Genomic DNA, 8,955 nt, shown 5'->3' on the forward strand with positions numbered 1-8,955 from the left:
ATGCCTGCGCTTTTGACCCGGAGACCCACATCTAGAAACCACCAAGAAAACAGTGTGGACAAGCATATACGCACAAAGCTGTCCTCTACTATATAAGGAAAAACTAGAATGAGATGTCTAACATCTAGGAAACCCATCTGGTGAATGCCGGTATATAGATCTAAGAGAATTTCACACAGTTTTCAGAAGTGATTCTTCTTATAAAATCCCAGCAAGATGTACAGCAAACAAACCTAGGGCTGCCCACGATGCTCTGGATGGTAGATTCGGATGGGATTCTTTTTTTCTTTCTAGTTTTTAAAATAGTTTTCCAAGTTTTGTGCCATAAACATGTATTTCCTTGATAATTTTTTTGAAACCTATTTTAAATGAGCAATTAATATGTTTAAAAATTAATATAGGCCAGGTGCAGTGGCTCACGCCTGTAATCCCAGCACTTTGGGAGGCTGAGGCAGGCGGATCACAAGGTCAGGAGATTGAGACCATCCTGACTAACACGGTGAAACCCTGTCTCTACTAAAAATACAAAAAAAAAAAAAAAAGTTAGCCAGGCACGGTGGCGGGCGCCTGTAAGTCCCAGTTACTCGGGAGGCTGAGGCAGGAGAATGGTGTGAACCCAGGAGGCAGAGCTTGCAGTGAGCTGAGATGGCACCACTGCACTCCAGCCTGGGCTACAGAGCGAGACTCCGTCTCAAAAAAAAAAAAAAAATTAATATAACTTTTTAATACAACAAATCCACACTCATAGAAAGGAAAAAAAAAAAAAAGGCTAAACACTGCACAAAATCTCTAAAGAAGGGAAAAATAATCTGAAATCCTGCCACCTGGAGATAACCACCTCTATAAATACATATACCTATATGTAGACACACATGCAGAGATACATGCATGTTATTTGCAAATTGCTTCTTTTCCTCATCAATATGTCATGGACATCCTTTCACAGCAATAAAAGTCCATCGACCTCATTCTTTTTTAATGGTCCATGTTAAAATATTTCCACCCATACATCTTGTCGTATGGACGTACCATTATTCATTTAACCAATGCTCTATTGATGCACCTCGAAGTTGTTTGCAACACTTCACTTAGTCATTAACATACCAATAAATTATCTGGACTGCGGGGGTCAGCCTCTGCTGTAGTGTTAATATTCTACTGTGAATTCACTATTCAGGTCAAAGCATCAGTTTCGTCCTTTGTAAGACAAGGACATGGCGATTCCTGAGGTGCCTCCAGCTGTAGTATTCTCTGATTTCCTGCAGTGGCAGCTGGTTTCTCAAGAATATGAAGTGCTCAATGTAATTTAGAGCAATCTGCACAGCTAAGAATAGTGATCCTCTCTAAAATGATACTGTGGAAGCCCTCAAATTACCACCAGACTTCAACAGTACATATTTCCTGATCTGCAGGGTGACTGGAAGGTGGCTTCTGATGCCAACTTGGGCTACAACCATGCTGGAATGCAGCTCCGTCTTCAGTCAGGCAAGTAGCATTCAAAGAAGCACAACTGTGCAGCCATCTGCCTTTATCCCAGTGGTCGAGTTCTCTTTTTCTATAGACTGCTCTCAGAGTTCTGCCCGTTTTCTTCACCTGCGCTTTTCCTTGAACCTCAAACATACATACATATTAGGATACCTTGAGCTCCGTGTTTGCTCTGCAGCAAATCTCTCAATAATCCACCTGCTATCAGCATCACGCCCCTGACAAATGCTCCTAATGGGCCTTTTCCCAGCAAAGAGCTTTTGATGTTGCATAGCAAGCATGAGAGTGAGATTCAACCAGGCAGACTGGCTTTATCCAACCACAGCAACAACAAACCTTAACTGGGCACCTACTACGTGCCAGGCACACTTCACTTTTGTACATCACTTCACTTCTGAAGATTGGCCAGTTTCTGAAGGCAGTTAGGGAAAACCCTTGTTGAGAATTCCAGCTTTAAAAAGTGCCTCTGACTCTAGAAAGCAGGTTTAGAAAAGCCAGTCCTCTGATGCATAAATCCCCACTACAACAGTACACGCACCTAGCAGCTTATATCTTTCATAAGCATTCACTTGCTTTGGCCCTGAAGAGCTGCTTTTACTGACTTGTGCTTTGAGGCAGACCTTCAGGAATTGAGGGATTTTGTAGGAAAGAGCATGATGAAACTTGCTGTTTGTTGCTCATAGAGATGATGAGAATGTCTTTTGAGACAGTAGAGAGGGTCTTCAAGCCTCTGAGTTTGCCTTTTTGCTTTGGCCACCAGGAAGCTCAGAATCAAACCAGTGTCCCACCACCTATAACATGAACAGACCTTTTGATATGATGCATCATGTGGATAACTTTCGCATCAATTCGTCTTTTCACCCATACTTTCCCATCACCCAGAGTTCTCTGGGTTATTTTTCATCCTGCTCCGTTTTGTGTACTGTTGCCTCATACTCATGGTGAATGGGAAGGGAAATAAATGTTACAAGTCAGAGACAGGACAAAACACTGGCCCCCTAGCTCTCAGCCCTTTCTCCCACCTTTGATGATTGGGCCACCTGAGGAGGGGGAGTCACTTTGATGGGCTGATCCGAGTCACCCCCAGTCACTGCAATTTCAGAACAAAGTGCACCATGGGCCCTTTACACATCTTCTTCAACCACCTCACCTTTTGTTCTTACCCATCAAAACAGATCTGATCTCTTCCCTGCCCACCAGGTAAAAGTGACAAAGTCAGTAATTCAAAATCACCCTTCAAGGGCCATCTCCTATGGATCCAAAACTCTGAATTAGTAGCCTCTCAGGTTCCAAGGTGACTGAAAGGAAGCCTGAATTTAAAACCAAAACCCAAAACACCCTCTACCACCTAAAGCCCCCACACTGCTGCAAAGCACAGGCAAGAAGTTGGCATCAAGTGCACGTCTGCACCAAACTGCACAATCATCACCTTCCTTCTGGTCATTAAGCTTCGGTGCTCATCGCCTTGCTGCCTGGCCCACCCTCCCTCCTGGTCCATCCACTCTGGTGCTGCTGTGAACCCTGCCTCCTCCAGGAAGCCTTCCCTGACCCATCCATTCAGGCCTCCACTCTATTTCCACCTATTGCCAGCTCAGCACAGTTCAGCAGGTAACTGCTTCCAATCCTGCCCTGTCCCCCCACCCCACCCTCCTGGGCTGCCCTCAGCTAAAGCCACGTGGATGCCTGTTCTTGAAACACCAGCCCGGTTTCAAATGAGATCACAGAAAGCTACCTGCTTGGGTAACACACAGCATTTCTTTTTTAACTAAAGTTTAGCCAAAGCTGTTATTAAGACCTGACCTTAGGCAAGAAGTGATGGTAAATTCCCCACGCTGCAGCATGTTGTAAATGGTTCAAATTAGGATAAACCCCAACACCCAGCCCAGCACCACAAAACAACAGTTCAAAAGAAATGCCCCTCCATACAATGTGTCTCAACATTTGCTGCGCTTGTACCCCACGACCTTGAGTTAGTTACCTCGTCTCCTGTCAATTTCTTATCCAGTGGAATGTAGGTAATCACGGTGCCCAGCTCATATTACTAAGTAGTTGTTTATTTCCCTGCTCTGTGTTTCAGTTTCCTCATCTCACTGGGTTGTTGTGAGTCTACATGAGCTAAGGCATGAAAAGTGCTTAGAATGGGGCCAGCAATCTTCAAATGCCGGGGACTAATAGTGATACAATTATCAAATCATTGTGACAATCTTAGCACAGTGCCTGGCACTTGATAAACCCTAGCTGCTGATGCTGTGTGCTCCTTACTAACTTCTAAGATTTCAAAGCCCTTTACATGTATTTTTCACACACGGACATAGCACGTTCAACTGAATTCTGTGTTCTTTGTACGACTACACAGTTTCACCACTGTGGGAAGAGGACACTTTTCTTATTTTGTAATGAAACAATGATTTGGGTGGCACATCATAAGTTTAGTTTGCTTTTCTTTGTTTTCCTTTTTAAAATTTAATTTAATTTAATTTAATTTTGAAACAGGGCATCACTCTGTCTCCCAGGCTGGAGTCTAGTGGTGTGATCATGGCTCACTACAACCTCTGCCTCCTGAGTTAAGGTGATGCTCCCATCTCAGTTTCCCGAGGAGCTGGAAGTACAGGCACACACCACCATACCTGGCTGTTTTTTGTATTTTTTTTTTTTTGTATAAATGGGGTTTTGTCATGTTGCCCAGGCTGATCTCGAACTCCGGGGCTCAAGCAATCTGCCTGCCTTGGCCTCCCAAAGTGCTGGGATTACAGGTGTGAGCCACTGCACCAGGCCTGTTTTCCTTGTTAAAGTAAATGAATTGATTGATTATTTCCCCCTTGGCTCCTCCTCATTTTAAAATGGCACGAATGAAACAACATCCACCACAGAAGTCCACAGCCTACAGCCCCACTCTTTGTCTTCCACAAACCACTGTGTCCTGGCCCTGGCTCCCTCTGCTCTGGCTCCAAGTGACTCTGTTCCCCGCCTCATTTCCTTCCCCTTCCCGTTTTCCCTGTGGCCTCACAGGGTTGTGTCTTGTGCCAGCTCACCCATCTTTTCTGGGCTGCTCCATCAACCCCTGCTCCCCAAAGTCTGTCATTTTTAATGGCTGTTTAATCTGAGTGGCTTTTCAGTCCTTTCCTTAGTTATGATTTCGATGGCATATGGGTTTTCTCCCCAACAGATAAGTTCACGGTGGACATTTTAAGCGCACAACTCTATCCCCTTAAAATTGTGTCCTTAAAGTTAGGACATTTAAAACAAGAAATGTAATCACATTTTTTTCCTGGTTTAAATGTAATATACAATGAAAGGAGATTGGAGTATGCTATCCCCAAATATGCCACCTTGGCATAAAGACTAATTTGGGCTGAAATCAATAAGCTTTCTGCCCTCCCCCTTTCTGAAAGCAGGGATCTGTGACTCATGCCTGTAATCCCAGCACTTTGGGAGGCTGAGGCGAGAGGATCACTTAAGTCTAGGAGTTCAAGACTAGCTCAGGCAACACAGGGAGACCCCATCTATACAAAAAGTTAAAAAAATTAGCCGAGCCTGATGGTGCACGCCTGTGGTCCCAGCTACTCAAGAGGTTGAGGTGGGAGGATTGTTTGAGCCCAGGAGGTGGAGAGGTGGAGGCTGAGTGAGCTGTGGTCACACCCTGCACTCCAGCCTGGGTGATGGAGTGAGACCTTGTCTAAAAAAAAGAAAGAAAAGCTTTCTTTGTAAAAGTAACATAAAATTCCATTTGTGAAGGTATCTCTTTCTCATACCAAGAAGAGGAGGACAACTCTTAATCACAGGTGATGTGGACCACTTTTATTAGGCAGCTTGAGTTTGCATAACAAATCTTACTAAATAACCCTTATTAAAAAACCCTAACCTTCCATTAGTTCCCCCCATATACCTTCCAACAATTTACTGCCCTTAGAAGTCATAATCTCCTTTTTTCTTAGTCTAGTTGCTTCTCCAAGATTTACTGCCTTTTGTTAAAATGGTATATAACCCCTTCTTTGGGTTTTCAGTTCTTGCCTGTGAAACCCTCACTTGCATGTGAAATATTTTCTCCTGTTCAATCGTCTTTTATCAGTTTGATTCTCAGGCCCAAGTCACTGAACCTAAGAGGGTAGAGGAAAAGTCATTGTTGTTGCTGTTATTTTATCTCTCCTACATAGTCGTATGTGACATTTTAGAAAATCCACAAACGTCTAAAGAAAAACTTTAATCACTCATAAATAACCTACCTACCCCTGAGAAAATGAAGCTCCCACTGAGGCACCTTTTCTTCTAGCCTCCCACCCCCTTCTGCACAGACACAGAGGAAGTGTGAGCTGATAGAACAGCACAGAGAGCAGGGGCCTGGAGGTGCAAAGACCCTGGCTACTTCACCTCCAAGCCATGCAAACTTGGGCAATCATTGAACCTTCCTCAGCCTTGTTTCCTCATCTGTGAAATGGGGAGAAGATGAGGATCTGCCTCACAAGGTTGCTGTGAGGACTCTAAGACACAGAAAGGGCTGTCTACACACCTGGTATGCGGTCAGTGCCCACTGGGTGGTAACTACTTAAATATAAACTGTCATTTTAGTACAGAAATATCAGTAGCCGATATTTTATAAAATAGAATTATAATATATTTAAACATGACCTATTTAACATTTTATACATTAAAAATGTAAAGTTATAAATTACAAATTAAAATATATAGGCCAAGGCAGGAGGATCCCTTGAAGCTAGGAGTTTGAGACCAGCCTGAGCAAAAAAAAAAAAAAAAAAAGAAAGGAAAAAAATAATAAAATATATGATGTATCAGTGATTACACCGTAAATCTACACAGGCAGCTGGCTAGCTGTACTTTATATATTATCAACAGTGTTTCCCATCATGACAAGCTGCTACATCACTTTTAATAGCTGCCCAGGCCTCATTTCACAGTGTCTTTGATTTTTAACAGGACCAACTGCTAATTTGGGTGCCATAACAGCACAGCTAGGATAGGACAATCATTGAGATTCCCTGTTCCAAAAAAGCCATCTCCAGCACACACTCCGTTCAGCTTCATTAATGCCTCTGTAGAAGTGGCTTTCTGTGCATTTGGCCTTTGATTTATAATCACCAGCTAACACCAACAAACCAGCTCTGGAGGAATCAAACAGTGAGCATTTCAACTCCAAGTGCCTGGACAGAACTGTTGCATTCTCTCCCAGGCCCTGCAGGCACCTGCACTTGCCATTTCCTGGGTCCTGGGAAGGAATCCAGAAAAGTGAGAGGCTTTTATACTCTAAGCAGGTCACACTGAAACCACCGGATCCCTGGAGCCCGGGCTCGAATCCCAGGGAGCTTTCCCTTCTCCTTCAGGCACTTGAAACATACTGAGCAGGTACGAGGGCAAGTGTCCCACCCCATTCCACAGGTTTGGACACACAAGTTCAGAAAGGAGGAGAGCCTGGGCCAGTGTCACATGGACAGCAACAGGGCCTGGGTCCCTCCAGGTCTGGCTGAGTCCCTGTCCAATGCTCTCCCCCACCCATGTTGCTTCCCATGAAAGATGAGCATCCACCTAAGACAGGAGCTCAGAGCAGCCGATGGCTGGAGGTCAAGGGTACAGGACTCCCTGTAAACACTTCCCTTCCTGACCAGGGACCTGCCCGGAGGCTAGACAGCCCAACGCCAGCACGGGCCAACCTGAACCCCATGCTGGGCCATTCATTGTCTTGGGGTAGCTCCGGGCTGGTCCTTGTCTGCAGTTCCCACCCAGCCCTGCCTCTCTGGAGCAGGCCTTCCAAACTAAGGGGGACAAGGCAAGCTCTGACCTCGCCATCCTGCCACAACCACAGTGAGCGTGGACCCACAGATGGGGGCTCCCACCTTGCCCCCATCTCCCAATCATGGCCTGAACTCTGCACCCTGGAGCAGTCCTGCCCTGGGGGCTGGAGACCTGGGGCAGCAGGTAGAGAAAGTGGATGTCCTAGCACTGCTATGAGCAATCAGTCCTCAGAACAGCCTGCACTGTCTCCCCAACACTGTGGAAGAGCGAACGGAGAGCAGAAAACACAGTCTATATGCCTGGGAACGGCTTGTTTCTGGGTCTAGTCTCTCAGCATCTGGGAGCTTTCTTTAATTAACGCTGAAGAGCAGTGTTCAGTGTGTTCCTGGCTCTCCTACCTGGGGGAATCGGGTCAAGTCCAAACCACACATCACAGTCCTCCTTCCCGCTGCAGGAAGTGAGCCCCTGTCTCTTGAGAGAGAGTGAGCCACTATTCAATTTAAATTGATTTCCTGGCCTCAGCAGCCTCAGAAAATTATTCGTGGCTGGTGGCTGCCCCTCTGTGGGAAAGCTGCAGTAGCAAAAGGGTAGGGATTCTCAAAAGCAAATGGGGCCAGGCGCGGTGGCGCATACCTATAATCCCAGCCCTTTGGGAGGCTAAGGCAGGTGGATTGCTTGAGCCCAGGAGTTTGAGATCAGCCTGGGCAACATGATGAAACCCCGTCTCTATTTAAAAAATACAAAAATTAGCCAGGCGTGGTGGTGCACACCTGTAGTCCCAGCTACCTGGGAGGCTGAGGTGGGAGGATCCCTTGAGCCTGGGAGGCCGAGGTTGCAGTGAGCCAAGATCGTGCAACTGCACTCCAGCCTGGGTAACAGAGCAACAAGACCTTCTCTCAAAACAAAACAAAAACAAAACAAAACAAAAAGCAAATGGGAAAAAAACGGGTGCTCAGACTTGTAGCTGAAGCCAAGGGTTATCAGGGACCATGGATGGGTTTGGAATTGAGTTGACGGGGTTCGTGTCTGGCTCTGAAACTTTGTGGCAGGTTAAACAGCAAGGAATTTCAGCTTCCGAATGGGGACAGTAATAATCCTCAGAACTCAGTTTGTCCAGCTGCAAAACGGCACAATAACAGGAAGGGAACCTGGTGGCAAAACTAAAAACAACCAAAATGTCCAGCAACTGGTGAATGGAAAAACAAAAACAGTATATCCGTGCAATTAAATAATACCCAGCAGGGAAAAAGAACACACATGCATACCTGCTACAGCATGGATGGACCTCAAAGACAGTATGCGAAGTAAAAAGAGCCCAACACGAAAGACCACATATTGCATGATTCCATTGATCTGAAGGCAAAACTACAAAGACACGAAATAGATTGGTGGTCACCTTAGTCTGGGGTAGAAGTGAAGAGTGACTGCAGGGGATCTTTTTACAGTGATAGAAACATTATAAAATTGGGCAGGGCGAGGTGGCTCACGTCTGTAATCCCAGCTCGTTGGGAGGCTAAGGCGGGTGGATCACCCGAGGTCAAGAGTTCGAGACCAGCCTGGCCAACTAGTGAAACCCTATCTCTACTAAAAATACAAAAATCAGCCAGGTGTGGTGGCACTCGCCTGTAATCCCAGCTACTCGGGAGGCTGAGGCACAAGAATCGCTTGAACCCAGGAGACAGAGGTTGCAGTGAGCTGAGATTATGCCACTGCACTCCAGCTCAG

At 45.7% G+C, this 8,955-nt stretch overlaps 1 long non-coding RNA gene across 1 annotated transcript in view; it reads right to left on the reverse strand.

The window, feature by feature from the left end:
* Positions 1–8,955, reverse strand: part of LOC134735844 (uncharacterized) — a 62,963-nt gene that overhangs the window by 16,759 nt on the left and 37,249 nt on the right. The gene's annotated exons all lie outside the window — the stretch shown is intronic.

This window comes from Symphalangus syndactylus, chromosome 1 (assembly GCF_028878055.3).
Source record: "Symphalangus syndactylus isolate Jambi chromosome 1, NHGRI_mSymSyn1-v2.1_pri, whole genome shotgun sequence".
Classification (NCBI taxonomy): domain Eukaryota; kingdom Metazoa; phylum Chordata; class Mammalia; order Primates; family Hylobatidae; genus Symphalangus; species Symphalangus syndactylus.